Genomic DNA, 24,183 nt, shown 5'->3' on the forward strand with positions numbered 1-24,183 from the left:
GAGCACAGTAATCGGCCCTTGTATATGAAATAAAAACATTTAGAATTGTGGGAATATTTAGTGGGAGAGAAAAAAGAATTCCGGATATGGAAACACAACAGAGAAATACTGAAAAAGAACTGAAGAAAAAAAAACGAGGACGTTATTGATCGTTGGATCTTTTTATTGACTATTTGTTTAACCATAATGTTGTGCGCCGCGCTGTGCTCCTCTCAACCATTATTTTGCCTTGTTCGAAGGCCGCGGGCAGAAGATAACGCGACTGCGAGGCTCTCGCACTACACACTCCGCCATTGTTAACATTCAGGAGTCAGTCGGCGTTGTGGTACAGCCTCTTAAACATGTCCGCCATTATTGATGCTCCCACCAAGTGTGAATTGCAAAGTGTGTTTCGTTTTCTACAGGCCGAAGGTCATATTTCTGCAGAAATCCATCGGAAAATAAGTCGTATGTATGGGGAAAATTTCATGAGTGATGGTGTTTGCTTGAATGGTGACCTGGTTCAACGAGTTGACAGAATGGTTAAAGAAAACCGCATATTTAGCGTTACTGCTTTGTCTACGGAGTTTCCAGAAGTTTCAAACCTTTAAGAACCTTCAAACCGGGGTCAACGACTACTTTTATTCATTAGCAACAACAAAATGTCCCTCGTATTTTAATTTATGCCGCATTATTATCTGGTGACTTTTTAAAAAATATCTTCGACAGCGCATATATAAACGTCGTGGATCATATCACTACATTTTATCCCAGCGCTTGAATTCACCTTCAGTGTCTGAAGACGATAATTTGGTGATCGAAACGCGCGTCGGGCAATCTACGTCTACGTCAATGACGTTTAAATTCGGATACTTTTTTGCAAATGACTAATTTCTTGTTTAGTTTGTTAAACTGTGGTTTTAAATATGTAGATAAGAAGAAAATTTGATTTATTTGTAAGTAATATTTGAAATCAATATTATTGGTTTATAATAAACAAATTTTTCAATAAATTAGTGCGTTATGTCCATTGCTAGTGACGACGCTGAGTGTTAATTTCATACTACACTGTTAACTAGTCATAATAAAACTTTATTTATAAAAAAAGAACAAGTAAACAATGTTAGATAACATTAAACAGCTGACTATAATCATTCCCAAGCAAGTGTATTCAATTTAAAAAATGTTCTAAATGTAAATTATTTTATCAAAAAGGGATTCCTTACATCGATTCAAGACATCGACCACTGTGAGGATGATGCCGGGTCATTGGTAAAATCAACACATACAAATATTTGGATTTCGATAGCGGTCATTGAACCTACCAGTGACGGAGTTAAATTATTTTTATGACGTTCGTCGATTTTAGCGAGTGTATACGAGGGGCGTTGGGCGATCAGAGGTTAACAACACGTTTATTATTGAAATTATATTTTTAGGCAAAATTTCATATAAACCGACAGAAATATTAATTTCAATACTCATGTAAAAGAGAATTCGGTAATTTCATACTTTCGCGGTGACATCGTTTTTTGGCTCTAGAAAATCGAAAAATCATCCGATTTCGATTAATTTTTTATTAAATCTTCGTTTTTACGGCGGATTTACGAAAAAAAATATGGGAATAAAAAAAATTAAAACTTGTATTGGTTTCAGGGCTTTAAATGTTCATGAAAATAAACTCATTCACGTATAATTGTTGATAACTTTTTTCCAACTAATTAAATGAAGTTGTTATATTTTTTTTCACAATATACACAAAAAAACGAGCAAATTGAAAAAAAAAATATACAAAAATGTTGATTTATCATATTTTTACAATTAAAAATAATAACAATTTCACTTAAAATTGACTTTTTTCCACATATTAGCATTTATACCTTTTTTACTACGTAATAATTAAAGTTATATGAACCAAAACATTCTTAAAATCACTAATTATAATTAAATGTACAATATTAGAAGTTAACTTTGAAAAATTTTCACGATTAAAAAGATGGGATCTCACTAAGGTGGACTGTTAGAAATAAAAAATGAATAATTTTTCAATGTTTCTTTTTCCAAAATGTTCGTTTTTTTTTGTGTAGATTAACAAAAAAAATATATGAACTATGTTTGATGGTTTGTAAAACAGTTATAAACGATTATATGCGAATAAGTGCGTTTATGATCACATTTAAAGTCATAAAACTATATGAAATCATCAGGTAAGATATTTCCCATATTTTTTCCATAATTCCGCCGTAAAAACGAAAATTTAAAAAAAAATTCAACGAAATCGGATGATTTTTCAATTTTCTATATAAAGTTGTTAAATTTTATTTTTTTATGAGAAAACAATTGAAGAAATCGAGGAAAATTTATGTAAATATTATAGGATTCATAGAATGATTTGTAAGTGGTCATATGAATGATGCTAAAAGGGCTGGATTATGATTTACTGTAACTACTCTAAAATCCATGTTCTTCTGTTTAACCATCGATAAAAGTTCATGGCATATGACATGAAAAATTACATGTGAAAAAGCTATTTGTAGAATCGGTGAAGCGATTGCTTAATGCTGATCAAAAGCTCACTGGCAATGAAAATACAAACAAATGCTTAGATATCCTAGAACGTAATTCAAGTGGTTGCAAACTGGGTATAGGTATGCAAGAAAGAAAAACTTTTTTAGGATAATAAGTTTATATTTACAGTATTTTTTGGATAATTAGCCAATACCAGAGATATACTCTTGTATAAACTTAGGATCTTGATAACAAATTAGGTTGGTTTTGGATAGTCCTCCTTTATACGGCTTGAGTGTGGGTTGCTATGGGTTCGTTACGTGAAGTTTCCTTTTGTCGAAGATGGCTCCGTGGAACAAAATATATTATATGGAAAGTTAGAAAGAAGATATCCACCATTATTTAACATTCCTTTTGTTTCCCCCCGATTCTTAACCGCTCTGCCTTTTGGAAATAGTTAAACAAGTACTGCACCCATCGAGTATTTTTTACATAGAAGTTATCGTGTAAAGAGTTGCCACAATTGCTTAATTGTTGTACAATTGGATGTACCAGCGCGGATTCAACACCAAGAATTGCCACAATTGATTGATTTTTGTACAATTGAATGTACCAGCGCGGATTCAACACCAAAAATTGCCACAATTTCTTGATTGTTGTACAATTGAATTTACCAGCGCGGATTCAACACCAAGAGTTGCCACAATTGATTGATTGTTGTACAATTGAATTTACCAGCGCGGATTCAACACCAAAAGTTGCCACAATTGATTGATTGTTGCATATTGGACCTCTCTCGCTCTCTTAATGTTTCCCAATGTAAATTCTTTATCCCAATGGAACGCAGTTGCTAGTAGAAGGCTTTCTTCACCAAATGCGGGTTGCAACAATTCAAAACTTTGTTGTTCACTTAAATCATAGCAGATCATAGCCTCTAGATGTTCTTCTCAGAAATTTATTATTTATTTACAATGTGATAGCAGCGATTCAATGACAGTATGGGTATACTAAAATGTTAACTATTGTTAACAGGGGATGTTCACAAATCGGGAGTCTTTTTCGTGTTTGTCATCATCTTCCTTTCCTTGTATTCTTTCATGAGATAGCACCCATCTCATGGGTTGTTTTGTAGTAGATGCAGATGAATTTTAATTTGTAATCCAAGAGGGTTTTATATTTTTAAGAACGGCATTTAAGGAGAAGGTTTGACGATTTAGAGTGAAAGTTTAGATTTCTGCTTTATACACAAAACACACGTCAGGTAATTTATATTTGAAGGGAGGTTTATGATCGCCCCAATTTGATTTGGATGCTTTAGTATGTATATTAAAATACATGGAGAGTTTCGAGTGAAAGTGATTTAATCAGGATGATGATATTCAAACTTGTATTCGAACGTGTTGTGGCGATTATTTCAAAATAACATCATTTTCCACAAGGATCCAAATACAAAGGCTTAGAATGACTAATCCGTTTTAGATTGTATAAATACATTAAGATTTATGAGATTTAATTTTACTTAGTAAACTTTTGGTCGATAGTTTATCATAAATTATCATTTTCAGATGAAATGTAATTTAATAGCAACTACGGTCGATGACCTTTTGAATCGATAAACATATTTGAAATGTAGGTGAAATAAGTTTGAAACGGGAGCAATGACATACGTTTCGAAATTGAAGGTGTTTGATTAATTTTTCTTTTGTGATAAGTTTTTGATAAAATTAAATATTGTTAAAAGTTTTCACAGCAGCCGAAATTAATCATTACGCTTATTGGGTTCGTCGTCCGTGAGATTTTCACACAATGCGTTCATAAACTCATTATTAACTATATAAATAATGTTGTTAAACATTTTCGAAATCTTATTACAATCTGATATTTGTTTAAATTGTAGTTTAATAAATTATTGACAATGATAAAGGTACGAATTCATAAAAATGGAAAAACCTACGAAAAAATAGTTTATTTGAAGGGTACGTCCAGAAAGTAACGTGCCAAGGGCTGGATTTGGAAATTTATTGATCGGAAAAGTACGATTCTCAATATTTTCGAAAAAACGAACCTCCTGCATCGGTACATTATTTCTATCAAGATTTCCCAGCTTCCTGGAAGACTTCGAGGAGGATTTCTTTTAGTGACCTCGTCGTAACGGCTCTAATGTTTTCAAGAGACTCCAATTGTCCTGATCGAGTGAGCAAGTGCATTGTCGTAGTGAGGAATCTTTAATCTCTGACCTTTGTTTTAATTTTTGTATCATTTTGACGTATTTGCCAAATTTTCTGTTGGCAGAAATTCGAAATATCGTCGACTAGACCTGACATTTTCCAGCCACCTGCCCGACTGGGATTTCGATAGATAATTATCCTTAAAAGCCTCCTGAAGATTCCTCTGGTATTTTATTGAGTCTCACGCTCATCGCTGACGGATAATTTCTTCCATCCTGATTTCAATCGAGCTCCGAGCGTTCCAGTCATACATCTATTCAAGGCTTATAATAATGTGTTATTTTATACCGGTTCAAAATTTTTATCCACCTCATAATCCATTCATTAAATTTTAAAATAATATTCTTCAACATATTGTCAAAACAACGACGAAACGGAGCGACAAGTTCAAACTTGCGAGTACCGGCTGATTGTTTATTTTTCTTGAACTGAATGATTTCTTCGGTGTTTATAATTGTAGTTTAGTCCTAGTGAGACACGAAAGAGTGGTAAAAGTAACCGTGCCATTGTCGTCGAATTAAAACGCACCGTGGACGATGCACGAGCTTTGGCAATAGAAAAAGTTTAAAGCGGCTTCGAAAAACCACAAGCACTGATGATAAACGTATTGTATTTATCAGTAAACGTGATAAACGCATCAAAAGCCCAAATATATCTGGGCAGGAGCTGGATCTGGAGCTGGTCAGCAGAAAATTTATCTTCCAGCATGATAACGATTTCCAGCATTCCTCGAAGCTGTGCAGAGTATTTGAAAGAATTGGAAACGAAGAATATGTCCAAATCCATCCAAATTATATTCTTAATTATACGTTTTATCGTTTCCTTACAAAAAAATCCATTATTGTAAATCTGGTGATCTACCAGGCCATCATGTCACACCCATTCATCTCAATCATATATTTAAAGGAAGTTCGTCAATAAATATTTGCGAAATTTGTGAATAAATATGTTGATTTGACGTTCCTTCAATAAAGAAATGTCTCATGATTCACAATTCGTAAAGCACGGCATATAAAACATGCTTATTGTTTAAATCATGTAATGAGGATTGTCTTCACTCCAATATCGACAGTTTCGGAACGACAAAACATCATTTTTGTAAAAATACTAATATAATAACTACAAACGCCAAGTAGTTTTGTTTTTTTCTAGCACAATAGCCAATTTTGGACGACCTTCACGAAGTTTAAACCGTAGCGAAGTGCGACCACGATTTGATTAGGAAAACCAGCAAAAATCGGTGCTTCGTTATGGTGCTTCATCACGAAAATTCGAAGCGAGTTGATCAGCGCACTGCTGTTGGTTTAATTCACGTCAAAAGTCATAGAACATCCAGTTTTTGACAAAGATGAATGTTCCAGGACAACTCAAATAGCACTCGTATGTCAACTCGTGCTGAGTACGTTCACTATTAAAAATGTCAAACGTCAAATGTCAATGTCAGATTTGACATAGTCACATCAGTGTTATTATATCTCGTAATCTAATTAGCAACCCTGGTATATAGTTTTCAAAAATATTTATCGTATTGATAATCTACGTCTATGTTGCTCGATCGATGTCGCTTTTATAGTTTCGCAATTCTTAGAATATAAATCAAATTGCATCGGTAGACATAGCGAAGTTGTATCACAATCCTGATCTTGCATCTGATTCTACTAAATTATTTTATTAAATTAAAAAATCAGGATACGTCAATTACATTCATAATTACTTAAAATTCGTTACAAAAAGATGTTTCTACGTATAAGGTAATTGCCAAAAATAAGCAAACCAGATATTCGGTAGTTAATTTTTGAACATACTGTAGTAGAGAGTAGAGCTTTTTTCGACTAATTTAAAAATATTTAAATAAATAAATTGAGAATTAAGCATAAATACCTGCGTTTCATAAATAAATGCTGCATAATGATAAACAATAAATTATAGGACTTCTCTGAAATATTTGTATGAACTTCTTAAGATGTAGGTAGGCATTCAGACAAATTTTTGCCCTTAACGTTTTGAAACTGATCTTTTGGAGGCGCGGTTCACGTTGGAGCCAATGAACTTGAGGTTATTAACCGCCGAAAAGTACGAAACAGCGCCGCGTTATCAAAAAAAAACGCACATATACACATACACACACCAAGTTAACAAATAGACTTGATTACAAAAAGGCACATCCACTACCTGAATTGCTAATTTCGTAGCAAATAACTTGGTCGATATCACTTGCGAGTTTATTTTTACTGAATGAAGTGAACGACCGATTATGAAAACAACTAATCATCTAAATCAGTTATTTACAAATTAATTGTTTTTATAAGCCACTTACCGCGAGATATATACACCTATGCAAATATCACTTTTTTTACATTCAATTAACGTTATCATTCGACCCTTTTCGTACTATAAACATTATGCAACAACACTGCGTTTTTTTACGTCGAAATGAAGAAAACACTTTTCACTAGGTACCTAATTTTTTCACTTAACCTCAAATAAAAAACAAAATACTAGTGATCATTTCACATATTCACTACCGATTATTATGTATCATTAAAAAAATTTAAAGGATTCCTTACGACCACTACATATTTTGGACATTTTTTAAAGAAAAGTCTGTCCTAGGAAATTATCCATGTATCTTTGAAGTAATATGGGAATGTGGTCGAGTTATGGAATGAGCTATATATTTCCGTCTTCGTCTAACGCGTTTGCGTGAAGCTCGAAATTGAGACGACGTATGTCGCAGCGCGGAATAGTGTGACGTAGCGATCCCCACTCGGTTGTGGAGTTCGATGACCCCTTCCGTATACAATATGATTATAGAGACATGGGCGGGTTCATTGGAATTCGATGACGGGATTTATTTAGTAAAGAATGAGTAAGAAATTTATTTACGTTTTTATCTTAATGTATTATAAATATGGAAATTTTGAGTTTGGTGAACTCTAAAGAAAAATTAGTGAATTAAGTAACAGAGTACAATTTTCAATATGTTTCTATTTTTATAAAAAAAAACAATTAATTCTTAAATATTCGATATTTTTAATAAATATTTATTTGTGTTACAAATAGTATAATTTTGACACATCTTATTTTGAAATTTGATATCACTTGGTATGTATAGTGATAATTGAGGTTATATTAACAACATGCTTCTCAAGTTTCGTATTCTGTGTTTGTTTATAATTCTTGCTTCTAATAAGTAATAAAATAAGTGATCGTTATAAAACAATAAATATCTATCTAAGTAATTTGTGTGATTTCTTAACAAAATGATAATTTTTTTATAGAATTTGAAAATATCTTAATGGACAATTTCTCAATAAACTTTATAGAATTAGAATACATTTGAAAAGTGCTGTTATATTCTGCGCCTTTTTTTAAAAAAAACTTTACATCATTTTTAAAACAATTTCTGAACAAATTGGAAGTTTTTCTTAGAAAATTTCAAAATATTGAAGATTTTTTGAGACAGGTTCAATATCTTTTGTGAAATTTCCAACGTTAATTAAGTATTTCTTTCGTAATATTTCCAATGCATCGAATAACAGTTTTTGTGTTCATCATACCATCTCCAACTGTTCTAAATGTTGGAAATCGTCCACGACATAGACGTGAAGCAAACAAATTGAAAGTTTTCTCTAGAAAATTTCAAAATATTAAAAATTTTCTGAGAGGTTTGATAACTTTTGTGTATCATTCTAATAAATTCGAAAAATTTCTCAGCGAATTAACAACTTGAGGTTCTTTTTACAAAATATCAAAATTTTCAAGACAACTGTAATGAAAAATTTAAACTCTAAAATCTATTTATGTTTTTGATTTTAGGTCTCTTCTTTAGATGTATTAAAATATCAAAAGGTCTAAGAAATAAGAAATAACAAATTGTGAGAAGTACAGTGTTCAATAAGAAATTTTCCGAGTCTTAAAAAAATCGAAAATATCTGAGCATTTCGATGACCTTCCTATAAATTCAAACAATTTCTGAGAAATTCGAATGAGATATCTCAAAATTTTGGTGATATTCTTAATTTTTTGGGAAATTTACTTCATTTCTGAGTGGATTTTCATAGGAAAATTCGAGACTTTTTCTACGTTCTAGATCTTTCTAGAAAATTGGAACAATGCAATGTAATGCAACTTTTTGTTATTTTGAGAAACTCGATCAGTTTTTCTGGTAGATTTCTTTTTTGAGTAGTTCTGCAAAATTTTTAGAAAATTTGTGAAATTCGGTGACCATCTGGGTCTTTCCAGGAGGTTCTAACAATTTCTTTGAAATTGGGAAGATTCCACAACAAAATGATAACTTTCTGAGTAGTTACGAAAATTTTAAAAGTACGTTTGATGATCTTCTAGATCTTTCCGGGAGGTTTCATCGTCATCTGGTAACGTCATGTGCCTTTCTGACTAATTAAAATAATTTCTAAAAAAACTGGTAATCTTTTTCTGAAAATGTTGGAAAGATCTGTGAATAATTTGGCAACATTTCGAAAATTTTAAAGAGATCTGTGATGTTTGGTGATCATCTTGATCTTTATGAGAGTTAACAACAATCTCTGAATAGTCTGGTTATGTTCTATGCGTATCTAAATAATGCAATTTCTAGACAAATTGTTAAAATTATGAGAAAATTTATAACGTTTGAGGTTTCCTAAGACATAGGAAAGATTCCAAAACAAATTAATAACTTTCTGGAAAGATCTATAATATATGGTGACATTCTTAATCTTTCTGGTATATTTTAACAATGTCTGGTAAAGTTTTATGCCTTTCTGCGTAATTCCTGATTACTTTCTGAGAAATCTGGTAACGTTTCTTATTTTCCTGAGGAATATGGAACATTTCATAAAAAATGTATAACTTTCTGAGTAATTTTCGAGTAGATGTGTAATATTTGGTAACCAGTAGGATCTTTCTGAGAAGTTCGAACAATTTCTGAGAAATCTTGTTGCGTTAAGAATGTTATGAATTTTTTATCAAACTGATAGCTTTTCCAGTCTATTAGAATAATAGAAAACACCTGAAAAGTTTATTGACATTTTGAGTCTTTCTGGTATAGTGAAACAATTTCTGAGACTAATAGTATTGTTTTGTAATCCTGATAAATTCGAGGTATCCTTGTTTTTCTTTGGAAAATTCTGAAATATATCAAAAATTTGTGATCTCAACTAAATATAGTAACGTTCCGAAATTTTGTACAAACTGAGTCATCAATCTCAGAAATTCTGTCTCTGAAAGTTTCAATGGCATATTTCTAAGACATTGAAAAACGATTTATAAAATTTTGATTTTATCTAAACTTTTTCTTTTATCAAATTCCAACTTTATGAACTATTTGGGAACGTTCTGAGCCTTTCTGAATAACAACTACAAAATTACAGGTGTGTGTGCTTTTTATAGAAAAATACATATTGTCTCAAAAATTTGTTAATTGCAAACAGGTGTTTAATGACGTTCTTCAGTGTCTTTCTGCTTCATTTGAATCATTTCTGAGATATTTAGAAGATTCGCAACTATCTCTAAAGTAAGTTGACGTTCTGTACCTTTTCAAAAACAATTTTGTTAAAACTTTCTGAATAATTTTCAAGTAGATATGTGTTGTGTGGCAATCAGTAGCATCTTTCTGAGAAGTTCGAACAATTTCTGAGAAATCTTGTTGCATTATGAATGTTATTAAATGATTTCAACAATATTTTATCTCAAATTGATAAATTCCCAAGTCTTTTAGAATAATAGAAAACATCTGAAAAGTTTATTTACAATCTGAGTATTTCTGAGACTCGTTTTGTAATCCTGATAAATTCGAGGCATCCTTGTTTTTCTTTGGAAAATTCTAAAATATATCAAAAATTTGTGATCTCAACTAAATATAGTAACGATCCGTAATTTTTTACACACCGAATCATCAATCTCAGAAATTCTGTCTCTGAAAGTTTCACTGGCATATTTCTAAGACATTTATAAAATTTTGATTTTATTTAAACTTTTTCTTTTATGAAAATATGAACTTTCTGAACTATTTGGTAACGTTCTGAGCCTTTCTGAATAACAACTACAAAATTACAGGTGTGTGTGCTTTTTATAGAAAAATACATATTGTCTCAAAAATTTGTTAATTGCAAACAGGTGTTTAATGACGTTCTTCAGTGTCTTTCTGCTTCATTTGAATCATTTCTGAGATATTTAGAAGATTCGCAACTATCTCTAAAGTAAGTTGACGTTCTGTACCTTTTCAAAAACAATTTTGTTAAAACTTTCTGAATAATTTTCAAGTAGATATGTGTTGTGTGGCAATCAGTAGCATCTTTCTGAGAAGTTCGAACAATTTCTGAGAAATCTTGTTGCATTATGAATGTTATTAAATGATTTCAACAATATTTTATCTCAAATTGATAAATTCCCAAGTCTTTTAGAATAATAGAAAACATCTGAAAAGTTTATTTACAATCTGAGTATTTCTGAGACTCGTTTTGTAATCCTGATAAATTCGAGGTATCCTTGTTTTTCTTTGGAAAATTCTAAAATATATCAAAAATTTGTGATCTCAACTAAATATAGTAACGTAATTTTTTACACACTGAGTCATCAATCTCAGAAATTCTGTCTCTGAAACTTTCACTGAAATATTTCCAAGACATTAAAAAAAGATTTTTAACTATCTCTAAAGTTAGTTGACGTTTTGTATTTTTTCAAAAACAATTTTGTGAAAACTTACAAATTAAGACAAAAAATTTTGATGTCTTTCTTTAAAATTTAAGCTTTGTTATTTTTAGATCTGTTTTTTTTAATTTAATTTTTATAATGTGAATAAAAAGATATATGGAAAGGATAGATTGAATAAAAAATAATTATTTTGTAAAATCGTATTAAATATATATAAAAACACAAAAGTTTTTCTTTACATTGAACTATGAAAGTTTATTTATTGTGGAATCTGAATGCTTAAAGTTCCTGTAGAAGTTTTAATATAGTCCATTGACTCGGAAGTCATTTCGTCTATAAACAAAATAAAATTTAATTTGGTGATAAAGTAAATGATCATATAAATCCACTCCAGAAGTTTCTATACAAAATCCGCACAATAATAAAAGCATTGTATATATTCCTATCGACCGATAAGAAGAAACAGCTGACTATTTCCGCGTATACATTTTGTGGTTCACACAAAAATTAAAAAAATAATTTTTTACTTTTTATTCGATAGTTTTAAAACATATTGAATTTCATTTTATCAACGATGACTTTAATGTTATAATCAAAACTAAATAAATAGAGACTTTAATAATTATTATACACATCGCAATATTTTTCTAATAACTTTTCTGTCATTCTAATACGAGGGTTGTTACTTAAGTTTTTCACATACGGCAACTTTGATATGAATATATCGAACATGAAGTTTGATATTTTTAATAGTAAACGTACTCAGAACAAAAAATAGAATTGATTCGCGAACACAACAAATTTCATATAACGGGAATTCAACCAAAAACAGTGTGCCGATCAACTCGCTTCGAATTTTGGTGATGAAGCACTATCTTGAGACACCGTGTTTCACTGATATATAGTGTAGTAGCTCTACTTCCCTAACACTTCGACCAGCCTTTGTCGATGGACAGCTTTGTTTCCTTACAGAAACGAAAGCTTCTGAACTCCGTGGGAACGCAATTTCTACTTTTGCTCATTGCTCAGTTTTTGATAAAGCATAAGACATGGCATTAGTGACCTTACACTATTTTAGAAAGCTTAGAAGCCCTGTCAAGTCACCGGGCGTCATGCTCTGTTCCTAGAATGTTTTTGTTGCCCATTTCGGTGCTTCGCTTTCTGGCATCAAAAAGGCAAAGTTTGGAAAAAGAATAATCGAAAATCTGCGGTCATAGAGGAAGTTGAATTTATTTTTTGGAGTATACAATATTCAGGATTGTAGGAGAAGACAAAAATATGGTACTATCACAAGATATGACTGCTATGAGATTTAGCTAAAATCAATTCTGAAACTCGTGCAAATAATAGATTTACACATTTTTTTATTGGGGCATTTAAAATCTACCATTTGACTCTAGAAAAAGAGCAGCTGCGTGTAGAGGATTTAGAACAGACTTTATCATTACATTCGGTGTTATATATATATATATATGACACCTTGTGTATAGTTTAAAATGCTAACAATTATTTTGAAAATTCGTTATTTTTATCTACCTTATCGATTTTGTTATTTTTATATATTTTGCTTAATTGAATACATTTAATTGTTTTATCGGAAACAACAAACCAAATTCCCATCCTAGGTCAACGACCTAGGACAGTTTCTTGAATCTAGTATAATTCCTAATAAATTAAATATAATTATTACTAGCTATACAGGATGTCCCAACAGTAGTTAAACAAATGAAATATGCGATTCACTTATTTGGATGTACTTACCACATTTCATCACATTTTTAAATGGAAAATAAGGTCAGATTTGAATAAGGCTTCATCTACTTAGGTTTTGCCGGACTTGTAATTTTCCCTATGAATCCATTTCATGAATTATGAAATTTCCAACAGTAATTAAGTATTTCTTTCGTGATATTTCCAATACAGTTTTTGTGTTCATCATACCATCTCCAACTGTTCTAAATATTAGAACTCGTCCACGACAATAGTCGTGAGGCCAGTCACCTGAATAAATTGGAAGTTTTTTGTAGAAAATTTAAAAATTTAAATATTTTCTGAGCTGTTTGATAACTTATGTGGGTCATTTGAATAAATTCGACAAATTTCTCAGCAAATTAACAACTAAACATCTAAATGTTCTTGATTTGAGGTCTCTTCTGCTTTAAAAGTAATTTAATAATTTTTGGTAGTCCAAACAAGTTCTAACAATACAGGTACGTTGAGTATCTTTTGTTAAATTTCCAACAGTAATTAAGAATTTCTTTAGTGTTATTCCCAATGCATCGAATAACACTCTTTCTGTTCATAATAATGCACAAGGGTTTCCTATACCTATCTCTGAATGTTACGAACTCGTCCACGACATAAACCGTGAAACCGCTCCTGTCTAAAATTTGGGGAATTCGCGGTGCCTTTGTTTTTGTTTTTATCACAGCGGCGAGAGTCCACAAGTCAAAAACGTACGAAAGTTAATGTTAGGGATCAAAGTAATAAGTTATAACATTATACCTGGAAATTTTAATGGTAATATGTACCTTATTGATCGGATAATAAAATATTTTCTATGCACGAAGGAGCTCCATACCACTTTGATAGACGGTGTCGTAATTGAAGTAATCACTTTCAGAATCTATGGATTGGTAGAGGTACAGAAGCTCCGATTCATAAGCCTCTTTTGTCATGTAATTCTGAACCTTTAAACGACATAGTTTGATAGTATCTTAAGGAGAAAGTCTATGCTAAAGAGGTAAATTTACGTCAAGAATTGGAAGACAAAATTTACCAGTGGACTTCAATGACCTCGTAGATGATTTCCAACCCTTGAAGAAAATGGATAGACTTGGGTAAAGCTAACCTTCAATGTTCAATATTACTTGGTGCTCCAGGACAAAATCTCATTTTGGGAGAACGACTCAGAGCTAAAGAATTGGGCATCAATTTTAAACAGAAACTTACACGCTGGAAAGTTCGCACGAGTTTTTGTAGAGGTATGAAGAGGAAAGAGAAAATTGATTGCATCGAATGTTCACCATTATGTTTCGGAGAGTGAACGAGCGTTTGTAGAGTGAAGACGCGCCAAAGTGAAGGCTACACCAGCAGGGACGAGTGGTCTACCGTGTTTTGGGACTTGAGAGGAGTAGTTACCGTTGATTGTCTGTGTACGATCAATATTTTAGTAACCTGTCGGTTTACGTTGAAGGAATTGGGTTGAGAAACACTAAAACACTCTCCTTATAGTCCTGATTTATCGCCATGCGACTCTTACTTATTTGATTCATTGAAATAGGCATTTGGCGGACTGCGACTCGAAATCAATGCGATGGTAGAATCCGATGGATTCCGACGTGGCGGTAAAAGTGTGTGTAATGTAGTTTTCTGATAACCTTCATTTCGTAACAATCGTGTACCATATCGTATTTCAGAAAAGGACAGCTGCTAATTAAATTAGTTACTATAATGAAAAATATTCCAATTTAGCCTTCTGGGTTATTATTAGTTGAGCAGTAACAGAACCGGAAAATGATAGTTCGAAGCGGTCTCAGTAGCGGAATATTTATTTATAAGAATAGTTCCTTCACCAATGTTTACCGATAGAACGCGATGATGCAACGTTGCCAATGTTATGTTCAATGTTACGCGTTTCTTTACATTATTACTGTAATTACATTGTACGATATGGAAGTTTGTTTTATCGGTCATTGATCCATTGGAATTAACACATCGATAAACGTACGGTTTGTAATATCGTACAATCGTGGTTAAAAATAACGCACCACCCCGATTTCTGAAAATATTTTTTTGTTTAATAAATTTAAATTAATATCGCTGTTGTTTAACTTCTTTTCGATCATTTTGACGCAATAATAAGAAATTTTTAGTAATTTTGAGTGATTTTTAATAACCAAAAATAAAACTTCTTTTTTTTAAAACGTGTATTTCAGCCTCTGGATGTAATTGTTGCTAACATTCTCCTGGGTATGCTTTCAATTAGGCGCTGTATCACTTCTTGAGGTATGTTCTCCCATTACTCTAAGGGCCCTTTCACACCAAACGAATCCGAATCAATCAGAATCACTCCGAATAATCCGAATCTGATTGACCAAGATTCGGCTTCGAGCGCTCCGTTTAAATGTGAAGGGACTCTTTTCCCGCTTTCAGACCGGACTAATCTGGTTCAATCAGGTTTGATTCGAGGTCGCACTTGATTCAACTTGTCAGATTCCTCGTCCAGTCAGTCTTGAATCAACGACCATACGAGATGGACGTGGAGTTATTAATTTTAAAAGTTAAAGAAAATAGTGCGATTTATGACAACTACGAAACATCATTGCAACAACTGCGTCCATGATGATATCTTAAAAGCAACTAAAAGAAGGAAAACAAAAAGGAGATGAAAGGATTTTTATAGATTCAGGTTGATTCAGCTGGTGTGAAAAAGTGGAGATGACGAATCAGATTCAACTTGATTCGGAGTGATCCAGATTGATTCGGATTCGTTTGGTGTGAAAGGGGCCTAATGCCACTTTCTCAAGCTCATTTAAATTTTGAGGAGAGGGATTTCGACGACGAATACGGCGTTTTAAAATATCCCCGACATGCTTGATAGGATTCATATCTGGACTCCTTGGTAGCCAGTCTAGGGTATGAATTCCTACTTCGTTTAGGTAATTCAGAGCATCTGCCGCAACGTGTGGTCTAGCAATATCATACATTGAATGAAAATGATCATCAATAAAAGACCTAAACGGTACGACGTGATTTTCAAAGATGTCAGTTATGTATCTTGCTGCATTAAGGGCGGATCTAGGAAGAGAAAGTAATTTTGTGCGAGCATGGAAACAAATTTCTCCCCAAAACATGATAGACCCTCATAGGAAGGATACAAGACTGTGCAAATCTTTCTCCTCGCCGTTTTCGAATTTGATAACGTCCATCTAGACCTCTCAGACTGATTCTTGTCTCATCAGTAAATAAAAATTGGCACCAATATTCTAAATTCCAACCTAAATGTTGCCTTGAAAATCTTAGTCTAGCAACACGATGCTGCATGGTTCGTTAAGGTGTCATCTTATTGATCTATCAGAGATATTTACATTTCGGACTTCTCGTAAAAAGCTGTTGAGCACGACACTTATTATTGTCCGATTTCCTAATGAATTTAATTGCAAAAAACGGTCATCTCGAGGAGTTAAAACTGAAGGACGTCCTTGTCCAGGCCTCCTAGAATGTGAACCGGTCCCACGTTGTCTTTGATAACTTTGTTCCTGTCCAACTAACTCGGCTATTCTTTTAGGATCGCGGTCACTAACAGCCTAATTCTATTCATTTTTTGTTTAACTAGTCTCGACTTTGACACACCTTAAATGACTTAAATTACTGTCTACAAGTTGATAAAACCACAAAAACAGTTATTTGCTGAAAAGAAATTTTGCTAACATTTGAAAAACTTTAAATTTTTGTGAAAGAAAAAAAAAGAAATATTGATAAAAAGGGTGGTGCGTTATTTATGACTACGAGTTTATATTTAATAGGGGTACATACCAAAATTAAACTTTACTGTTATAGAAAAAAAATCGTATATGACTTAAGGCAATTTTTTTTTAGTTTGCCAGCAGATCGCATCTACCGCTGCGGATATTACCGACAAAACTTATGAAAGAGTTTTTGTTAAGATGTCATTTAAATATTCAAAAAGTTTCTGGATATTACATTTTTTTTATTTAAATATTAACAAGTATTAGTCGTTCGTCGACGATTCTGAAATTTGGTGTGATATGATTCTAAACAACTTATCTCCAAAAGGCCTTTTACTGTAGATGAAAATAGATGTTCTTCTTCAAAATTTACAGATACTTAATTTTTCTCATTTAAAATCTTTTTTGATATTAGTAATCAACCAAGCACAGCTGAGGTCTACAAAAATCAGAATTTAAATCGAGAATTCCCTATTTAACCACCTTTCCGCGGACATAATACGAGGGTTGTTTTGGAAGAACAAATAAAAATAACTAGAACCAGATCAAGGCTATATGGTGGTTTAAAACCACATTCGTGTACAGTAGCCTTTAAAAACGAAGCAGTGTGGAAAGCTTCTTCAGGTAAAAAAAATGTTTTGATTGTTTTTGTTTCAACTAGTGTACAATTTAGAATTGACCGTTCTACGATGCTCTAATGGCAGGGTAGAACATGTCCAGTTATTCAACAAAAGCATGCAACCACTTGCTTCGAGATACTTCGTTGGCGAATAACGTTCGTTGGATTTGGTTTGCCTTGAAAGACCCATGCAGTTGATTGTTGTTTATTTTCGAAATTAACGTAATTTGAAGCAACGCAATTGAAATTTTGCACCAATCGACACCAGCTAAATACCGTGGTTCGAGATGGTGCTTTATCACTAAAAGTTGAAGCCGTTTGATCCCATCCACAGAAAATTTCCATATAATTCCATTTTTTTATTAAAATGAATGTTTCAAGTATCTGTCAACAACTCAAATACCACTCGTATGTCAGCAGATATGTCAGATCTTAAAACTTATGTAACAACCCTTGTATTGTTATTAAGGTAGTTTTCTTGTCACTGTTATACCCAGGCGCAATTTCAGGTTTTCAGGTGGTCGCAAATTGAAGTAAAAAGAAGAAATGTAAGAAAAAAAAAGTAAAACTGGACTGGAAATCCATATAAAGAAATAAAACAAATATGAGATACTATTTACATAAAATATTTATTAGATCAGTAAAATAAGAACAAACTCCATCTTTTTGTATCACTTTTGCGTACCTTATGCCGCCCTATTTTATTCTATAATGATATTTGAGCCCTATGACGCCCTGGGTGACTCCTCAGTTGTCTTCCTCTAATTTCGGCACTTCACTCAAACTGTACCAATACTTTGATGCTTCCCTAATTTTTTTTCTGAAAGTAAGACCGTTGGGGGGAGGGTTAATGACCCCCCTTTGAAGTCGCATCTGTTTTTGCCACAGTTTTTCTACTACGTTTGCACTTCACTCATGGTTTCACTAATCACTACTTGTGGGCATTGTGGTCGGCTTGTTCGTTTCTTCGTAGACCAATATCAGCAGCTCAAAGTATTTTTAAACAATGATTCGTTTCTTGTAACTGAGATTGTGCAGCGTTACTAGTTGTGTAGGGTAAATTCGACTAATTATATGGATTATGAGGTATATTCGTAGAAGGTTTGGAGTTCTACAAGAATTTGAGTGGATCTTACATAAAATGGCGGATTCGTTTGTCAGAACTTGATACTTTAAGCCTTAATACTAATGAGTTTTTGTTATTAAATAACATCCCTTAATATTCCCTTTTGAAAAATAATACCAAAACGAATAGAGCAGAAAAATTTTTATTTTATTATTCACTTTGGTTGCTTTCAAGACACTGAAGACCTTATCTGGATAATTGGGAGCCCAATTGTCGTCTTTTCAGTTTAAAACTAAATCTTCGCGATTATTATTTACGGTTTCACGTATAATAGACCAGTCAATCGCGTCTACTTGTTTATTTGAAATAAAATAACTTTTTCTTTAGTCTTATATTGATAAGAATACAATTGGATACCATTTTAGAATTATTATCGTTAGTGCTTGAATAAGCAATTGTATGATGTAATTCCGTATATAAAAATTCTCCGTTTGTATCTATTATTATACAGATATTGATACCACCTGAAAAGTAGTATCACAACGAATAGAATAGAAAAAAATTTATTTTATTATTCACTCTGGTCGCTTTCGAGACGCTGAGGACCTTATCTGGATAATTGGAAGCCCAATTGTCTTCTTTTTGTTCCAATTCAGTTTAAAACTGAATCTTCGCGATTATTATTTACGGTTTCACGTATAATAGACCAGTCAATCGCGTCTATTTATTAATTTGAAATAAAATTCTTTTTCTTTAGTATCGTCATGAATGAATTTACCGAAAAGGGGTTTATATAGGAATGTGGAGGACAGGTATTTCATTTAGAATAAAGTCAGGATCAAGCAGAAAATGTCAAAAATGAAGAGAGAAGCTTTAGTTGAAACGTCTCACGGAAAACTGGGTTTGTGAACGTTTGAAAATCAGTAAGAAATATGCAAGCAACATTCTAAAGGAACAGAATGTTGTTAAAAAATCATCCACCCGTATTTTCCGAAAAACAACAAATGGAACTAAAATTTGGAAATCATTATCGGAGTCATGTTTTACTTTTGACGGGGGTGATGTAATTTCATATATAAAAATTGATATGACCTCTCTGTATAAAATAATTAAGTTTGTTGATATGCCGAAACGTTTTGTTTTTCATTATCATACATCTTGATAAACGGCAATTTTTAAACGATCGATAATTCTTTCAAAATGCTGATAAATTATGAAACCGACAACAGCGTACAACTCCGACTACATGTGCTCGAAAAGTAGGTCAGTGTGACTGACTCGCTAGTTAGGTCGTTGCACCACGATTTTATGGTTTGTTAGATGGATGTGTATGTATGTGACTCGCCAAACTCGACGATTACCTAGTATATATGCGAATGTTGCGTTGAATGTACGTTTGCTATGAAAGAAACTAACATAAAACGGTATTTTTTTATAATGTTGTAACACATAAATGTACAGTATGTTTCCAAAAACGCGGAGTCATTTATAATCGTCATAAATTTACAGTTACATCTTTTTTATACAAGTTTATAATACTTAAGATATGTAGTGGCATCCCAATCTTCAGTTTATACGTTTCGTTTGGCGGTTACAGATTTTCCAAAAGTTGAACTTTTCGTGTCTTTCGAAATAATACACTTCGGAGTTTACTTTCGCACCTTTCTTGCGATAATTCGACGTTTCATCCCCGTTAAAAGTAAAATATGACTCGATAATGATTTCCAAATCTTCAACGAAAGTTGTTATTACTTTTGATTTTAGTTCTATTCGTTATTTTTTAGAAAATATAGGCGGATGATTTTTTTAACAATATTCTGTTTCCTTTAGAATGTTGTTTACATGTTTTTTACCGATTTTGAACGTTGATAAACCCAGTTTTCCGTAAGACGTTTTAACTAAAGATTCTCTCTTCATTTTTGACATTTTCTGCTTGATCCTGACTTTATTTTAAATGAAATACCTGTTCTTCACATCCTTAAGCCCTCTATAAACCCATAAATTCGTAACCACTAGACAGATTTCAAACGTATAGAAAATTGGAAATTTTATTCATAAAAATTTTGAGAGATGCTATAATCGTTTAGTCTTAACTTGTATCTCTCACAAATAAAACGTGTTTCAGTATTTATTTTCAACAGATGTTCATGAATATAAAATGAAATTTGGCTCGAGTTTTTTTTCTATACTGTTTTTTTTCAGTGAAGAAAGTTTCAGTGATTCATCAGTCGCCTGATACGAAAAAAAAAGAATGTCAAAATATTTCGTAACAAAAAAATTCATATGAGAGAAATGAGAAATTACATTGTCCATTTCCTTCCACGACTGGTAGATTGCTATAAAAGACTTGTTTTGCAAAGAACGAATATAAGTTATGTCATCATACTTTCTCTTTTATCTATTCCGATTGTCAAAATTTCTTCGATCATACAATTAGAAAAAAACTACAAGAACAAGTGTAATTCCAATATCTACATCTTTATTTGTTCTTATCTATGCTTTACTTGCTTTATTTTCCTTATTCTATTGTGTTTCAAAGCATATTTCCTTCTAGGTAAAAAAATTCTTTTGGCATTTCTCTGCAGCGTTTTCACAATATTTTTTAGACGACGCCATCTGTCAGTTTTTCGTTCTGTATTCATTTACATACCGAAAGTTTTGAGTGTTCCATGTAGTGAAAGTGACAGTTCCGTACCGCAAAACACTTTCGGGACGCTCTGGAGTGACTCTAGCCACTTGACAGTGGACAGTTTCACTTCAATGATTTTGCATAACCTCAAATTTTTAGTTTCGTGCAAGGTACGAAAAACAGTACGAGCTCTTTATGAAGTAGTGTCACCAGAAAAAGGCGTAAAGCGTAGAGCTCGCTTATTTTTCAGAAAAATCTAAAAACTCGAGTCCTACTTTATGGTCTACATTTTCGATGATTAAAAGTACTCTCGCAATAAAAAAAATATCCAAAACTCATCAATTTCCTGATGAAATAAAACAAAGGGTACACTGCAAAAAAATCAAAAAGTTTAACCAGATAAAATAAAATAAAATTCTTGTTACATTCTTATGTGTCGTCTAAAAAATGTTGTGTACGCCTCGACTTTGTTGAACTCGTCTGTTACTCGTCCAACAAAGTAGCACTTTCAGTCCTTGCCATACAAATAACTATTGTGTCACCCCTACAAACTCTCGTTGCTTTTTTTTTCATTAGTAATGGTATGTAAATAAAGCTAGATCACACCATCGTCATTAGCTTATGACTCAGGACTCATAAAAACGACTATTGATCGAAAACCTTCTCGAACATCTTGGACCTCGCTGGAGCTTTTGCTATTAACAACAAAAATGACCGATTCCTCACAAACCCACATTCGATCAAACCCTTACTTTCCAGAATACATCCATTTACCCAAAAGGGTTGTCAGTCATTATTTTCTTTATGTTATTTTCTTTTATCTTCTGTTTCAATGTTTTCGTTGAATGTGGTTTTACTAGTATCTACATAGAGCAAATTCCTAATCGTCTTAAACCTTTGTTTATAAGTTTGGCATTGGATTTCCGGACACCCTGTATGTGTATAAATACACTGGAAATTAAATTTTAAAACAAATAAGTTTATCTCGGTATCTATTCAAAACAAACTTGTTGGTGAAAGCAGTAAATGTATTGTGTAATCTCGTTGTATTATGTCATTCAGTAATTGAGTGAAAAGTGTTTTTTATCGAGAAAAATTTGATAAAAATGATTAAATTATATTGTTATTATTATTATAAACCAATGATGAGCTGGAAAGAAAAAAGTAGAATGGAATAATATGAAAATAAAACCACAGAGGATTGGAAATAATTGATTTATATGTGGAAAAAACAGCAACCGCGATAATTCAAACTCAAATAAGCATTATAGCTAAAAAAGTGGGAGGCATCAGGATTATTATCTTCGAGACAAACCAAATACAAAAGGAAACATGGGTCAAGTACCTCCAAGAAAATAGAAACGAACCAAACACGCCTGAAATAACTAGAGACGAAGATCTACATTTGGAATTGATGGAGGTGCAAGCGGCTATTAAACAGCTCAACAACAGAAAAAGCCCATCAAAAGCAACTAACAACTATCATTAACAAGATCGTGTCATATCAAAAAATCCCAGACGATTTGAGAACGAGTATCACGATTCTCATGGTCAAAAAAGGAGATAAAAATCTACCATCTAATTATAGAGGAATCAATTTGCTGGGTAGCACTTACAACAAAAGTCATCACAAACAAAATAAACAATCTTATCACTTTAACAGATGAGCAATTTAGATGGGGAATGAGTACAACAGACCAGCAATTATGTACTTTAAAGATCCATAAAAAGCCTTCGATCGAGTACAATTGGAAGACGTAGTACATCTACTACACGATAAACAAATCCCTTAAGACTTGATAAAAACGGAATTAACCAGGGATACTCTTTAAGCCACTTGCTTTTCAATATTTTTATGGACGAAATAATGTTGATAATATCTGCGTTCAAAAAAAAAAAATGTATTACCACAGCCAAAACTCCGATAAGATGTAAGCTAGTCGTCGACAATCAGATAATTCACCAAGTTTTGAAATTCAAATACCTAGGAATCGAGATTTGAGGATTTGGAGACGTAGAGAACGAAGCAAACAACTGAAGCCTCAAGAATAGTAGCATGTTTGAACGAAACTAGAGACACGGACAGAAACGGCGAAAACTAAGAGAATGATGGAAACAGCAGAGATGAAAGTGCTACGTAGGATAGCCGGAAAAACCCTACTGGACAGGGAAAGAAGTTAGAACATCAAAAGATTGTGCAAAATAGATGACGCCAACGAATGAGTTCTATCAAAAAAGAAAAAATACATAAACCATATGGATAGCAACAGATTGGTCAAGATAGCGCGCGATAAATCCCAAATAGTACCGACCGACCCAGAAAAAGGTGGAGCGACAACCTTGAAGAAGGATAGGAGGCAAGGATGTCGAAGATAAAACAGGCGACTACGCCTAATACACGGCAGAAGAAATAGCATCAGAATAAAGTAAGTACGGAAATGGAATTTGCCTCATTTCCATCGAATCCTGATCCTGAAAGACGATTTTGATAAAAAGAGGTAGTAGAACTTTTCCATTGGACTCATGTGCCTAGATGAACTGTCTGGAACCGCCGTTGGCGAATATTGTGTTGATGGTAGCAAGGTTCCGGAGGTTTTATTGAGCATAATTTTACGATATTTCCGTTTTTTTCTCTAAACAATAATATCTTAATTCTTTTTTCTCCATATATTTCAACGGAACAAACTGTTTTAAGTATTAAAACCAATCCATCTGTCAGATTTATATGAAATTTCAAAAGATAACAACTTAAACATGGCGGAAACTCACAATATAGTCACCCTTGTATTTAAAAATATAATGAACCAGTGTTTAGGTAAAAAGTTATAAGCAAATATAAAGATGGAAAAAAATTTATTCCTGAAGAAGAATAAAGTTTCAATAGAATGCTCTAACTTCTGAGATTTTTTCTCTACCATTTAATCTCAAATCAACTCTCATAATAAACCTCCGCGCATAAATTTCGGGATAGGACCTGAAGCAACCTGCAGACTTCAAAGTATATTTGTTTATGTTTCTAAATCTTCGGT

The 24,183-nt window shown here is 32.6% G+C and overlaps 1 protein-coding gene across 11 annotated transcripts in view; it reads right to left on the minus strand.

Annotated features, from left to right (window-relative positions):
* LOC130901159 (probable nuclear hormone receptor HR3) overlaps nucleotides 1–24,183 on the minus strand; it is a 112,618-nt gene that overhangs the window by 28,648 nt on the left and 59,787 nt on the right. For 4 of the 11 annotated variants that reach the window (XM_057812295.1, XM_057812293.1, XM_057812294.1 and 1 more), the window contains exon 1: nucleotides 6,597–7,329. The exons of 5 other annotated variants lie outside the window; for them this stretch is intronic. The gene's annotated coding sequence lies outside the window, so the exon portion shown is untranslated. Of the gene's footprint in view, nucleotides 1–6,596; nucleotides 7,349–24,183 lie in introns of those variants that run through there. 2 more of the 11 variants (XM_057812288.1, XM_057812289.1) reach the window with 1 other exon arrangement.

This window comes from Diorhabda carinulata, chromosome X (assembly GCF_026250575.1).
Source record: "Diorhabda carinulata isolate Delta chromosome X, icDioCari1.1, whole genome shotgun sequence".
NCBI lineage: Eukaryota > Metazoa > Arthropoda > Insecta > Coleoptera > Chrysomelidae > Diorhabda > Diorhabda carinulata.